Consider the following 15329-nt stretch of genomic DNA (forward strand, 5'->3'; position numbering starts at 1 on the left):
TGAAGTTCCAAATTGGTTTGTTTGTTGGAGATTTTCCTCCATCTAAAATTCTAAACAATAGTATGGAGTGCAGCTTGTAAATAAGTAGACAGCTGATATAAGTAATCAATGAATATTGAAAGAATAAGGGAGCAAGAAGGGTTTAGGTTTCATTTTTAGTTTCAGCATGGTTTACTTTATACTTCCCTTATGCTCAAAACCAAATATTAATAGTAATGATAATAGAGAATAATTATGTTTGGGCTACAAACTTTAATGGGGAAAGAAACAAAACAAATTTTCCAACTGCATTCCCAGTTGTAAACAGCATTATTGTAAACAGCATCACAGAATTTCTAGGTTGGAAGAGACCTCAAGATCATCGAGTCCAAGCATGATCCACAATACTTTCATAGGGTGCTTGATGGTCATCATCTTTTCACAAGGAGACAGCATCTTTCCTGTTGAAATAGGCAACAAAAAATGATATTTCTATTGTTCAGTGCTAAGGGTGTGAATCCTCAGTGATGAAGCCATTCAAGTATTTGAATTATTTTACATGAAAGTATGCTTCTCATTTAGTGAATTCTCAAATTGAGATTTAGAAATTTCCATTCACTATTTGTTTTGAGACACTATTAGGATAAGAAATTAAGCTTTTGCCATTTTTTTTTTTCCGTCACAGAAATGAGAAATTTCAATGAAAAATACGCGGCTCTTTTTTCTCAAAAATTCAGTCGAAGAGAAATATTTTAGCCTTCCCCAAATTGAAATATTTTAGTTTTACTTGTTGAAATGAACCTTTGTTTTAGGCTTTTTCATCATTAAGTTGTGTTTCTCTGATGTGGTGTTACAGCAATAGTATCCAAAGTGGTTTAAATCTTTTTCCCTTTGCAGGAGGAAAGCTCTATGGTCAGATTACATGCCTTGTCATGCACCAAGTAAAACTTTGTCAAAAGAATGCATGCCTTATAGTAAACACATGGTGAGCAGTCTTCCAGGCAATTAATTCCACAAGACTGAATGAGATTTTGAACTACAACTCCCATAAATCAGTGCATTGATAGGACAATGCTGTTGATCTGATTTGAAACAGAATTTTCACACAGAATCACAGAATTTTCTAGGTTGGAAGAGACCTCAAGGTCATCGAGTCCAACCTCCAACCTAACGCTAACAGCCCTCCACTAAACCATATCCCTAAGCTCTACATCTAAGCGTCTTTTGAAGACTTCCAGGGATGGTGACTCCACCACTTCCCTGGGCAGCCTGTTCCAATGCCTCACAACCCTTTCTGTAAAGAAGTTCTTCCTAACATCTAACCTAAAACTCCCCTGGCTCAACTTAAGCCCATTCCCCCTCGTCCTGTCACCAGGCACGTGGGAGAACAGGCCAACCCCCACCTCTCTACAGCCTCCTTTAAGGTATCTGTAAAGAACAAAGCACCTCACACTAGATATCAGCAAAAGAAGAGTATTCCAATATAATTGCCTTAGTAGGCATTCATTATTTTTACCATCTTCTTCATGACATTTTGATTTTGTGGAACTGCATTTTTCTGCCCAGAAATGTTTTAGCTAGAAGAAAACTAACCCTCCCTATCCATTTCAACCTTTTCTAGGCTAAGCTTCCAAGGAAAGAAGATCAGTTCAGGATCTGTATCTAACTATGCGTAGGTCTGTATATGTTAGCTTTATGTATTTACATACATACATACATATATATATATAAAGTTTTATAGGACCTATGTTTATATATTCATACTGCATTTGGCATGAGGCAATCACAGTTTTGAATGGGATCCATAGATATCTGAGTGAAATAATGAAGAAATACTTCCAGTTAAACTCTTTCCTCATCACTTCCAGCAAGTTGATCCTTATTCCATGGACTTGCCTTTTCACCAGGTTTGGGGTTACTCAGGCAGGACAAGGATTGAAACTTGGCCCCATATTCTGGGGCTTGGACCCTGGAGTCTGCGACTTGAGGCAGCTTTGAACACAGATGGCCTTTGATGACGGGAAATGACTTATGGCCTGACACACCAGACAGCTACTGGAATACGGCATCCAGCTAGGGCCATGCATTTATTCGGGAGCGCGGCACTGCTGGGAGCAGTCGCCAGGCACCGTGTCCCGGTCTAACTCAAGCCACTGTAAATCTGCCACATGCTCAGGAAGGGGGAAAATAACATCACCAGGCGAGTTCTTCTCAGGTCACTTCATGAAAAAAAATAGAAGAAGGGGAGTCTGGGATGGTGGACAAGGGGCTCCTGGTTACAGCAGAGCGTCTGAAGTGTTTCTCCTTGAGCCCTGCCAGCAGCAGATGATAGGGCTCTGTTTTGTTCCTTTGCACAGAAGTGAGAACACATTAGGGCTTGGATTCCACACTCGAAACGTATAAAGGTTCTTGAAGAAAAAAAAAAAAAAAAGAAAAGAAAGAAAACATGTGCACACACAGAGCTGGCTGGCCCTTTTTTTGCTAGGTACTGGAAGTCAGACTGTCATCTGTGTCAGATTTCCTCTTGGCACTGGAGCTGGCTGTGTCTCCCATCCAAGACTATTAGCCAATGGCAACAGAAAATTTATCATGACTTGACTTCTAATTGAGTTTGCCTCTTCTTTCTGCTGCAGCCACAGGAGGCTTGGTCTGCTGGTTGTGAACGGATTTGCAAACGACACCCAAAATGTTCCAGGAGAGCAGAGCTACACAAATAGGGCATATTTTCTTATGTTTTTTCAACCCCAGAAATAATAATAATACACTGGCTGATTTATAAATAGAAACTGGAGAACCCTTTGGAATTGACTCCATATCCGCTTTGACTGGATGGATGCAGAGTTTATTCTTGCTGGAGCTAAAAGTCGAGGAACATACCAGGAGCTGCAGTGACGGAGAGGAAGATGGGATGAAGAGAGGGTCCTGGATGGTGGGAAATATTTTTCTTCTCTGTCAACTTCTGCTGCTGCTTTGGCTCCTGGTGCCTGGAAAGAGAGGGTGTATCTTCCCAAGAGGAAGGGTGGAGGATGTCATCCCCAAATATCTTCTTCCTACACCTTTGTGTGTGTTTGGCATATTCCCTAATAAGAAAAAGCCTTCCTCTTTCTAGAGGAGGTGATGGGATATGCCACTGGGGAGAAAGAGATGGTGTTTGCAGCCAAAGCAAAGAACAACCTACCTAGCAAATAACTTTTTGGGATGTGTGGGGAGCAGGGTGATGTGCATAGCATGGGAGAGGTGTCAGTGCATGGGGTGAGAAGAAGATCCTGTGAAGTCAAAAATGAGACTGGGCAACAGTACCCAGGGCCAGAGGGTTTTCCCTCCCTGTGCACCTCTGCAAACCATCCTGGTAGAAAAGGTGTGACTGGGACGGCCGCAGAGGCAGAAGACTCCTGGGCTTGGCTGCTAAATGTCAAGCTTTCCTTCCCTGAGGCAGTCAAGACACAGGATTGACAAAGTGTAGAAGGAGAAACAGAGGCAAAAGGTGCTGCCCAAGGTCATAGGGAACAGAGCAGTATGCAATCATGCTGACATTTTAGCACAAGGCCTTGGTATTTAGTTCCCATGCTTGACCCCCTCTCCTTCCCTTTGCCACTTCATTATGTGGTAAATAAAGCATGTCAGGCCCTGCTTTCTGGCTCCGAGGCAAAGGTACACATGATGATTCATGTCCCCACACAGGAACTCTTCCCCTCCCCTCCTTCCTGAAAAGAAAATGGCTCCATCCAAGCTGTTCTGTGGGAATTGTCCCTGGATCCTGCTACCTCTTGAGCAAGGGATCTCTACAAATTCACAAAATCATGTCAGTGCCTAAGTGCAGGCCCTGTTTCATTTGCTAGTGAATGATTAAGGAGTATATCTTCCATTCTGGGTTAGGAGGAGACGGTTGTATTTGTGGTCTCCCTGAGACAGCAACCCAATTAGTTCAGCTCCAAGGTCTTCTGACGTTTCACAACAATGCATGAATGAATATCATTGTCCTTATTTCTGCATGAAAGCCGTCGGGGGAAAAGGGATGAAGAGACTCACTCAAACATTATAAGCTGTGATTAAAAGAACAATAACAAGGACCCACATTTCCAGACACTTAGACTAGTCTTTTGTCCTCTCAGTGTTTCCCTCCCAGCATCACATCCTCCAAATAAGTAAGGATGCATGTTCAAAAGCTTTATATATGATTGAGAATTTTCCACATAGTAATTTTCTCACAAGAAGTAAGTCACTGGCATGTTCTTTCAAGCTTTAGACTAAACCTGAAGCATTTACAATAATATAACTTGCTTTTTGCTTGCTACAAATGAGGAAGATGTACACAACCTGTTTTCTGGGGCTTATCTGAAACTTTGTAATGCAGTACACAATAGTGGCAAAATGGTTGGTGATAGGGAAGACATGTCTAAAGCAAGCATGGAGTAAATAAATCACTGTGTGCCAAAAGAATCTGCAGGAAACCACATTTTGTAATGTCTGAGATAGGGAAAAAGTACCAATCCAAGAGTATTTTGGAGTTTATGTGAATTATGAGAGATGAGATCAGGAATGCAACTCTAAAATAAGTAATAAACGATGAGTTTAATTTGGAAAAACATGCATTGATTTTTATCTCTGTCTAGTCTGACTTCCCCCTAGGATATTCGTGGTCTGTGTTTGATAGCTTTCTCTGAACGTGTGTTACAATGGCAGGCCAACTGCAGAGATGCTCGCGGGCACATAACTACAGGAGATATCAAAAGAAGAACATATCCTCTTAAACAGCTCGTGATGCCATCATTTATCTGGTTATTAAGGTCTTAATGATATTTAAGTGACTCCATTGAAAACAACAACAACAACAAAAAATGATTGCTTGGATGTCAGATGGCCTGTGACAATTTAATCCAGCTGAGAAAGTTTCCTTTTTTCCAGTGTACTTGTCAAAGACTTTCTTCTGACTGTCTCTGAGCCTTCCTCAATGTCTTGACATTGACTAATCTTCTATCTTTGCCTCCATACCATAATGTAAAGAGCAGCAGAAGCAGAATGAGCCTGGAGAACTTCACCAAAAGCACATCTTAAGTTTTTAGCAGAGGCGGAATTGGAAAAGTGCTCTTTGGGACCTAGACTGATTTCTGTTCAATGCCAACATTTTCATCATGTCATCATTTACAGAACATACTTCCAAGAGTGCCTGGAGGTCTTGTTCATAGATGAAGCTTTTACTCTAAAGATATTAAAGGAAGATAGGTTGAAAATAAATAAATAAATAAAATCAAGACAGAAAATTAGTATTATTTCACTGAAGCCATAAAATAGGAAGAATATCAGTTCTTTGCTTTCCCTCATTCTAGTGTCATGGCCTTTGGTCTTCAAATCCCCTTCTTGAATTTAAGCTTGTGGACACTGGTTCCTCTCTATAGTTTAGCAGAGGCCTTTCAGTTGCACCTGTATGCTCTTTTTTAAGCCTCAGTACCTCAGATAGACAACTTAAAATCAGTACTCAGGAGAACAAGCTGAAAAGAACGGGGACAGAAGGCAAGAAATCCAGGCTCCACAGATGTCCTGAAAAATCAAGCAATATAGATCCTTCTTATGACCCTGGTGAGAATAGGATTCAAAAATGTTATTTTGCCTGTGTGACTTAAAAATAATTTAAACAACCACTAAGCCCCCAAGCCCTCTTTATTGTGTGGAGCTGGTAGGGCTGATCCTGCATGCACCATGACAGAGGAGCTCTGAGTGTGGCATGGCATGTTCCCTGCTGGTACCCTCATACGAAGACTCCTTTAGAATGATTTTTGGATTTTCCTGCACATCTTGCTCTTCTTTGGCCTCACATGACACTATCTGGTGTTGCAGAAGGTTTGACAGAAAAGGGTTAAGCAGTTGCTCTACTCTAAATCTGTGGGAAAAAGTCAGAGCCAACTTTAAGCTGATGTGATGATCCATGCCTCTATTTCTTAGGCTCTCCAAGAAGCTTCATCCCAACCAGCAAACATACACAATACCAACTGTCATTCTGCAACTACAAAACAGCACAGCCTGGAAAGTTCTCCGGTGTTTCCAGCATGGATTAGTCACCCTTCTGGTAAGGCTTTGGCAGCTTTTGTGGGTGGTCAGTCCAACAGGTGGGGCTGACATACCAGGGACCTTAGTTCACTCCCCTGCTCTGCCAATACCAGGACAGATCCTTCCTGAGAACCAAGGGGTGCAAATTGCACCAGCTTCCAGAGAACGGGGTTTATTCAGCACATTCTTGTACTCAGGGTGTGAAAACACACACACAACACAGCACTACAGTCTGGCAGCTATCCTGATGACATGTGAAATGTTCCTTTCTGTCCTTGCTTATTCATGATTTTTGCTCGTTGCTCGGCATTTTTTTCAGAGGATGATAATTTCCTTTTTCTGCTTGAATTCAAGATCCCTCTTTCTCCTTCACTCTCCTGTCATTGCCATTTGATCTAACCTTTTATTTCCTTAGAAAATGCTTCTGAAGATTTAATAGGAGATGCTAGAGCCCTATCGCATTAGTCTGCAGAAATTGTACATTTCAGTAAAGTGATAAGAAGAAAAATTTTAAAAGTGCCTGCAAGGAAAGATGAGAACACTGAGAAACCAATCCTTTATTTTGGTGCCAAGCACCAAGCACTAATGACCATATCACCATGTTCATGTGACTGGAACACAAAACTTTTGCAAATCAGGAAACAGCAGACAAAATAATCTTCTTCCACTATGATTCCATCTTCATCCACAAGATCCCAAATTATCTGGGACCCCAGCCAAAATTGTAGGCATGTGTGTGTCTGGTCATGCACACTGTTGATCCAGACTCTGGCTTGCTGAGTTGACTTCCTAGCATGACTTTGGACCTTGCAGCTATGGACTTGCTCAATGCTCACTGCTGTTGGCTGATCCTTTAGGACTGTCTAACTCATAAGTCATCATCTAGTCAACAGTCAACACCATAAAACCATCATCATCTAGTCAACATCATAAAACCATCCACTGAGTTATGTACCCCTACCACGTCAGTGCCATGACAGCTAGAGAGTTGTCTCCATCCTTGCTGCTTCATTCAGCTTTCCACTGAGCTGATTTAATCACTAAAAAGACACATTAATTACCTTTCTCCTCCACCGCTGCCTAATTTTCTGACATTTCTCTGTGTGTTTATCTGACTAACGGAGGAATCTGCTGAAGGCCAGTCTGGCATGAGGTGAGAGGCACGAATGTGTGGCCAGCAGTGTGGGTGGGTGATGGGGGTAGATAGGAGGAGGGAGGTGTATCCTACCCATCTGAGAATACCTGAGACATTGGCTCATTTCATGTCAAGAAACTGTACTGCAAAACAGGTGTGACCAGATACTTTTTGCTTGTTTCCTACCATGGCTGTAAAGGGAACATTAGACTTTTGATAACTGAAGTACTTCATTAATATTAACTGGCTAATAAAGAAAGATGTGTATCATTAAATGTTGGATATGTGGAGACTGCAGCATGCACACACAACTTCCTGTATTTGGGGAGGGAGAAGAGAGGGATGTTAGATGTGAAATATTATGACCTTTTAATATTATTATTATTATTTTATTTTATTTTTTTGAGAGCATTGTGCCCTTGCAACACTTACATTTGTTCAGAACAAAGGTCTCAGATGAAAGCTGCATTTTAAAGTTTCCTCTCTGTTTTGGAGCCCAGTTCTTCTTGGTTTCACTGCTGTGGTTGTCAGGTTGAAACACAGCTCTATGTAGTTTAAACTGGGAAGGTTAACAGATCCAAGTGAAAAATCTGTTTACCTTGGAGTTTTTTAAATGTCATGCAGTCATTTCCATTGCTTGTGGCTTTCAAAGTTATTATTTTGAATAGTATTAGCACTGTAGTATATAACTGTCCCACTTTATAACAGACACTCATTATCTTAAGTTCTCACAATAGTGTTATCCATCAACTTTAGGAAATCAGAAAATTGTGTGTAAAAAAAAATAAAATAAGAGTGGGTAAGGGTTCTGTTTGTTTTTTTTATGGTGACTACATATTGCTATTTATACTTTTATTTCAGCTTCTAGATTTTGAGTTTCAAGGAAGCTATACTGCCAAGCAGCAACAATTACACATAAAAATTAAGTTCAACTCCAAGAAAACATTTAGTTTTCTTAATAAAGCCAGAGTTAGAAGCTAAGATGTTCATTTGGTTCTGTACAGTTCTCTGCATTGAAAACTGAGTCTGAGTTTCTTTTTCAGACACTTGAGTCCAGAAGACAGGGTTTTAAATCTCATCATAATTGGTGAGACTGTAAAAATTGAATGTTCACTACAAAAATACGCTTTGTTGGAATGCACTCCAAGGGTGAGAAAGGAAACGCTGTTCTTAGATTTTCACGGATGGATCATTTCTAAGAGCTTGGTGTTCAAAAAGAAAAGACTGGGTTTTTCAAGTTATTTCAGGGCCTCAGGGATTACCTTTACTTTTGCTTTACAAAGACACTTCTCTGGACAAGCTGAAAAAAACAGGAGTGATAGATATAAACCTAGCATTTCAACAGATTTTAGAAGATTTTTCCCTTCTGCTCCCATTGAGAGCAATGCCTTCCTTCCTGTGTTGATTGTGAGCAACAGGAGTCAGACACTTGAAAGCTGAGATAGAAATAATTAGGTAGATATATGACATGTTAGAAAGGGATGGATTTTTCCTCGTCTTCAGGATAATTTCAATATTTATTTATTTATTTATTTATATATTTTTCTGTTGCACTCTTCCCCCTGCAAGGCAAGAGACCTGTCAATGAAGTCATTTCTTTCACAAAAATCAGACTATTTTCAGCAAAGCTCATGTGTTCTACAGGAAAGGCTTTTGACCTGTCAATCAGGTACTTCCAGAAAGAGGCTGCACAAAATTGGGCACTGTTCTTAATTGCAGGTTCAGGCTCCCTTCCCTCCTATGCCCCTGTGCTCACTTAGAGCTGGTGCTCTTTGGGTGTTCACATTTTCAAAATTCATCCCATCATCAAGGCTCATGCAGAAAACCCAGTGACAGAAATGTGATGGCTCCAACAAAAAGAAAAAAGGAAGTCATGGATATTTTTTTTTTCCAAGCTGCAAATTCTTTTGTGCCTTTCATCCTTGTTTCCATCTAATGAATTAAACTATTAAGCTGGTGAATGCTTATTAGTTGTAGTTAAAGTCTAGAAACAGTTCAGCTATCACTGAGGTTTCTCTTGACACAAATAGTGTTCCACTGAAATCCATCAGCCAGTACAGCTAATTTTCAGTATAATACAGTAACAGACATAGGTCTGCTCCTCAGCATAAATGAACAGAGTGGTAGATTTAATGGATGGGACATTGTCAAGGTCAGGATTCATTTGCTTAAATACCAGTGTCTAGTGCCACTTGCTGCCCCAGGTTTTTTCGCCTGTCCTTCATAATCCAGCCCCAAATGGTGTCATGTCTACACACCCAATGGAATGTCCCAGCAGCTTGGTGCATCTCCAGTATCACTAAACACCTGGGTATGTGAAATCATGGGGCCTGAATGTCCACTGTCAAATGAGTTGAATCACTCCAGGCTCTGCTCATTGTATTCTTCGGATTTGAAGTGCTTACAACTGGAGCTTAGATACCCCAGGCACATTGACACATCTTCACTACCATTCCTTAATCAAAAACTGACCCCCGCGTATGAAGTCTACTTTTTGCCATCTTTCTCAGAAATGCTGACAAAGATCTTTTCTGTAACACATATTTAACGTTGTTACTTCTGTAGTTTGGTCTGTCACTTGAAATATACCCAGAAGCTCCTCTGCTATATAAGCCAGTGATTTCAGAGTCATTAGCACTCCAATTAAGTTACTTTGATTTGCTATGGATAAATTTCTGCAGAGAGCTAATTTTGATGTAGCACAGCAAATCCAAAAATGACAGTTAACTTATTTCTATTTCTATTCCAGGCACTCTCTGGGTTTTCCTGCTTAGCAGAACATAGCCAAGACTCATAGCAGCTACCAAAATAAATTTAAAAAAAATGCATAATTAAGAACACAGTGCAAAGTGATATGGAAGCAGCAGCAGAAACTGACTGATACCTGCTAGCTGTTCTATGCTTCAAATACTGTCTTGTTCTTCCAAATCCATGCTGTCTGCTTATCTGGATGATTTCTTAGAAACAAAACATATTGTAAAGTTTTCTAAATGTGCTATTTTCAATCTAAGCTGGACCCCTGAACTTTTCAAAGCTTACCAATCTCTTTGGGCTTAGAAAGGAGCAGAGATTTAGACTTATGGAAAGAGCATGTAAAGGTGATAGAATGTAAACATTTTATTTTATTTTATTTTATTTTATTTTATTTTATTTTATTTTATTTTATTTTATTTTATTTTATTTTATTTTATTTTATTTTATTTTATTTTATTTTTTTAAAAAAGGACAAGAAGTCCCATTTTACTAGCAAGATGTATAAACATGTCTAAATGCTGTATCTCCTCTATATGGTGAGGAGATCCACCCTGTAAGTAAGGTTTCATCTCACTGTTCAATATTCTGTTCAACTGATCCAAACTTTCCCCAAATTGGTGGTGAGGATTTTTCACTGTGTGGAGATTCAAGGCTGTCAAGTTTTATAAACCCATATTGGATTCTTGCTGATTTGGACATGGTCCAGCCTCCTTGCAATAAGATGCTTGTGCAGAAAGCCTTTTCCACTCACTCCACTGCCTATAGTTAATGACACACTATGGCAGTTCTGTTCAGGCTGTCAAAGAATGAAACATTTTAGCAATTCCTTAGAAAATAATTTGACTATATGAATAACAAATGAATGCATTTGACATCAGGCTAATCCTCTTCCTATCCTCTACAGGGTTTTACTAATGATTCAAAATGGTGAATGCTGCAAAAATATCAGTGTAGATGTACAAGAATGAGCAGGTTTTGAATGACCAAAATGCAAATACGAAATTATTTGGGATAATACCAGGACACCCAGAACTCTGAAATGTGCTAGCCAATATAAATGAAATAACTGAAAATTGTGGAATAAGTGGTGTGAATATGGGGTTAGGTCAGGTAATTGGTCAACAGAAGACAATAACACTTCCCTTATTCATAAAAAAATATTTTCCAAGAAGCTAAAAAAGAAAGTAACAGGAAATGTAGAAAATACAGGCAGATGTATGTGATCTTCTGTCTCTTTTCTTTTCTTTTCTTTTCTTTTCTTTTCTTTTCTTTTCTTTTCTTTTCTTTTCTTTTCTTTTCTTTTCTTTTCTTTTCTTTTCTTTTCTTTTTCTTTTCTTTTCTTTTCTTTTCCTTTCTTTTCCTTTCCTTTCCTTTCCTTTCCTTTCCTTTCCTTTCCTTTCCTTTCCTTTCCTTTCCTTTCCTTTCCTTTCCTTTCCTTTCCTTTCCTTTCCTTTCCTTTCCTTTCCTTTCCTTTCCTTTCCTTTCCTTTCCTTTCCTTTCCTTTCCTTTTCTCTTCTCTTCTCTTCTCTTCTCTTCTCTTCTCTTCTCTTCTCTTCTCTTCTCTTCTCTTCTCTTCTCTTCTCTTCTCTTCTCTTCTCTTCTCTTCTCTTCTCTTCTCTTCTCTTCTCTTCTCTTCTCTTCTCTTCTCTTCTCTTCTCTTCTCTTCTCTTCTCTTCTCTTCTCTTCTCTTCTCTTCTCTTCTCTTCTCTTCTCTTCTCTTCTCTTCTCTTCTCTTCTCTTCTCTTCTCTTCTCTTCTCTTCTCTTCTCTTCTCTTCTCTTCTCTTCTCTTTCTTTTCTTTTCTTTTCTTTTCTTTTCTTTTCTTTTCTTTTCTTTTCTTTTCTTTTCTTTTCTTTTCTTTTCTTTTCTTTTCTCTCTCTCTCTCTTTTTTTTTTTTTTTTTTTTTTTTTTTCTCTCTCTCTGGATAAGGAATATTTGTTATGTAAAAAGTGCTGTTCTGTAATGCTCAGTGTGTAGACAGCCGAATGTGGAAATGATGAAGGAGAATTTTGGCTGCCTGGCCTTCCATGTGTGAAAAGACTTAAGAGGTTTGGATGTCATTTTGTTTTTCCTTAGCTGAGTGAGGAATCTGATCCAATCTCTTAGTGAGACTTTTTCCGTTTTAGATTGGTTATGGAAAAAAAAAATCTTTTGAAGCATTTGAAATTGTTTTGCTTATGATTGTCCCATCAGCGAAGGGGCTTTTACACCCTTAGATAGGACTGGCAGACCAACCCAGCATCCTTCCTGCTGGCATTCACAAACATATCAGGCTTTTAAAATGTGGGTTATGAGCACAAAAATGACAGCCTGCAATGGTTGTTATTCAGTGAAGTGATTCCTTAGAGTGGCCGAGGCTTGTATTTCACTGCTGAGTGTCTCAGGCTAAGCTGGTACACATAGGTCAGATCTCCATTTGATAAATCTCTATAATATCCTACCCTGAGGAGCCTGCACATCTTGCTCTGACTGTAAAACCTTTCTCCACCTCTAGTTTACAGTCCTCTCTGCAACACCATCCTCCTGCAAATGCCTCAGTGCAATCGTTAGCAGCATGCTGAGAAGTGGAGAAAATGTCTTTTGTCTTGCAGGTAAGTCTTTAACCTTTACATCCAAAAATGACTCCTTCCACCCACTGGCTTCCTGGAGACAAACAACCCTTAAATCTTCTACGGCTTTAAGTAGGTTTAAATTCCAGTGCAAACTTGTGTCTAGTTGTTCTGATTCTTCAGAATCAGTCAGTACCCACAATTAAAGTCTTAAGAAATGACCTAGTTCTCCTAATCTCACAGTCCCATGGGTAAATAAGCAATAGTTAATCAGAGAGCTGAGAAAACTAAGGTTCAATGGCCAGCAGTCTGCATTGTAGTGTCAGGTTTTCTTACAACGTGGCACAAAAATATGGCCATACAAAATGCTTATTTCCTTTGCACTGCTAAGAGCCAGCTAATAATGAAAGGTGCAATCTGGACATAATTTACGCATAGTTTGTAGGCCAGTCCTGAGCCCACTCTGGGTGAAATCCTCACATTTTTCAATGCAGTGAGTTGCACAGAAGGGTCAAGGATCAGTGCAGGCTTCTAGGTTGGTTTCACAGGTAGCATCATCAGGCTTCTAGGTTGGTTTCACAGGTAGCATCATTTTGCTGTCTGCTGCTCCCTCTGCTAACAGTGTCACGATGTCTAAGCATGCTTTTGCAAGGTGCTTTGTGACTAAAATGAGGTTTCAAGAATGAAGGCAGAAAAGGCAGATTGACTGCCCTAAAGTAGGGACTAGCACCAATCCTCAAATTCATAACCATGTGCTTTGGAGGGGAATCAGGCCACTACTGGTAAAAACAGGGAAATGCCAGATTTCCTCAGCACCTTGTCTCAGGTTTCTCACTTCAATATCTGATTTTTCATGGAGATAGGAAGGGAACCAAGACCTGAAAAAAGTCCCAAGTCAGTGACATGTGCTCCTTGTGTTGGGATGGTGGAGAGCACATCAGATGGCACTGTCTGATCCAGTGCAAAAGGCAATTCTGTTTTAAGGAAGGTAACACATATTTTCTTCCCTGCTTGCTGTTGTGTCTCTGTACAGAGTACTTTGTATATTTCTCAGTTATTTTATATGTTTTTTCACAGGATGAACACTACCTGTCAACAGTATTTTTACATTTTTGCCAGTTTCCTATGAAAATATATACATTTGCTCTGTTTGATTGTGTCTGTTTATATGTTTCTATGTCTCTTCATCTTACCTGCACATCCTTCCCCTCAACAATGAGTTAAAAACAATAGATTCTGTCAACTGAAATTGATAGATGCAGTCTTAAAGATACAGATTCCCGAGAGATTTTGCAGCAAAAGATCCCCAGACAGAGTAGAGAAACCTTGCTAATAATTCCCTTGATGTAAAGAAGAATAACATTAACTTTTATAGGCATCGGATCTGCACAGGAAAGAGCTGCTGTAAAAAAGCCATTCTTAGTTTCACTGCTACTTGAAGTATGGCATTTCCAAATTACAACAGGACCTCATTGTTAATCCCAATCCTGGATGTCATCAGCCCACTCTCACTGGGCTAATTTTTCAACACATTCCACCACCTCCACATGCATAATTTTCCTCTTAAGGACCTTTTAAGTGCAGCAGTTTAAGATCCAGCCCAGTCCTTCTTCCTTTGATGAGGCTCTGTGGGCAAACTCCTCTCACTTAAATGTTACAGTAGAGCCCCTGAGAAGCTTGAACTTCTGGAAATAACTTTGGCAGCCAATTGGCACTTAATGACAATTTGACTTAATACATGGAAACATATCCAGAAAAACAAGCATGATCTTATGGACATTTGTTTTTCCTGCTATTGGCAGTTAAATCAAAACCCTTTGTTGAGGTCTTTTAGCTTTCTCTGCTTCTATCTGGATGGTGCCTGGTCTTTTTTACTTTCTATTTTAGATTTTTTTTTTAAATGTAGTGCTTTTTTGAACAGTGTGTTAGTTTGAAGAGTTGTTATTGTGTTGTTTCTTTAGATAAAACACAGAGAAAACAATGTTTAATTCTGATAAAGAATACATATTGCCAGGTAAAACCTTCACAGAATTACTTATAGGAATAATTCATTTCAATTCTCAAAAAACAGCAAGTGATGGCTTGGGAGGCAAATCCCATAAGGAGAGGCTGAGGACACTTGGTTTGGAGAAAAGAAATCTGAGAGGAAACCTCATTGCTCTCTACAACTTCCTGAGGGCTTCCTGAAGTCTGGTTCTCTTCTCCCTTGTCAGCAATGACAGGATGCACAGGAACAGCACAGAGCCGTGCCAAGGAAAGTTCAGGCTGGACATTAGGAAAAAAATCTGGATTTATAGTAAAATCTATTGGTATCTTGACCACACACACAATTGGATGATATGATATGGTATTGTACCCAATCTCTCATTTCCTAGACATCTCGTACATAGTTTGTGGTGCAGTATGATACAGAAGATCATAATAATCCCTTCAATTTATGTCTGCAGAGAGGGACAACTTATTTTATCTAAATTTATATATTTGCAGTGTAGAAATTATTCCCGAATTCACCATCCCCTTCTTACTTGATAGCAAAGGCAATTTCAGCTCAATTTACCTGAACTACTGAACTTCAGTGTAAGATAGATTGCATAGATTGCATCCTAAATCCCACTGAATTCATTGGCTGGATAAGCACTGATGTCTGTTTGGTGATGGAAAGACTATTTCAGAGGAATTAGAGCTTCTTTTTTTTTTTTTTTTTTTCTTTTCTTTTCTTTTCTTTTTTTTTTTTTTTTTTGCAATATGTGTTTATCTGTCATAACTTCTAAATAGCTGTAGCAGTATGTAGACAATCCCTCCCTCCCTTCCTCTTTCTCTCGTACCCTCCTGTCCCTTTTTTCCTTTTTGTTTTTCTCCCTTCCTTCC

At 39.4% G+C, this 15329-nt stretch overlaps 1 long non-coding RNA gene across 1 annotated transcript in view; it reads right to left on the minus strand.

Annotated features, from left to right (window-relative positions):
* Positions 1 to 237: 237 nt before the first annotated feature.
* Positions 238 to 15329, minus strand: part of LOC311432105 — a 50274-nt gene continuing 35182 nt past the window's right edge. The window contains exon 2 of the long non-coding RNA XR_014689822.1: positions 238 to 440. This is a non-coding gene — a long non-coding RNA (uncharacterized lncRNA). The remainder of the gene's footprint in view (positions 441 to 15329) is intronic.

Source organism: Aythya ferina (genome assembly GCF_964211825.1).
Source record: "Aythya ferina genome assembly, chromosome: 2".
In the NCBI taxonomy this organism is placed as follows: Eukaryota; Metazoa; Chordata; class Aves; order Anseriformes; family Anatidae; genus Aythya; species Aythya ferina.